The sequence below is a fragment of the Macaca fascicularis genome, chromosome 14 (genome assembly GCF_037993035.2).
Source record: "Macaca fascicularis isolate 582-1 chromosome 14, T2T-MFA8v1.1".
In the NCBI taxonomy this organism is placed as follows: Eukaryota; Metazoa; Chordata; class Mammalia; order Primates; family Cercopithecidae; genus Macaca; species Macaca fascicularis.
In genome coordinates this window covers 119,002,491-119,002,953 of record NC_088388.1, presented here as the reverse complement: position 1 = coordinate 119,002,953, position 463 = coordinate 119,002,491, and positions in this window count along the sequence as shown.

Here is a 463-nt window from a genome sequence, read left to right as displayed (position 1 = left end):
TTTCCTCTGAAACTCAGGCCCGCAAATTACAAGGCTATTTGACTTGTGTGACCCAGTTAACAGCCCTATGTCCCTTAGGCCTCTGCAGACACCTCACCTTCTGCCCCAGGGGCCTCTGGGTGCAGTGAAGCCTGCCCACCTGTGAAGACAGAGACTCCCGGCTCCCTGGATGAGAAGCAAGTGCGTCAGAGGGAAGCAGCCCAACTGGTTGCTGAGTTGTAGAAAATAATTAAGCTGGGGGAGAAAAAAATACTTCTTTTAAAAATCAGGTTAGGGATGAATGTGTAGGGCGTGGTTCCTGTGTAATTATCTGCTCTGCTGGCTGCGGGGCTGCCTGCTTCTCCCGGCCCGCTGTGTCAGGCTTGTGCCTGTTGCTCCTCCCCTCCTCCCACTCCTCCTCCTCCGCCTACTCCCCCTCCTCCTCCTCACAGGTGTGTCTCTAGGCCCTGTGGCTGCCTGCCCC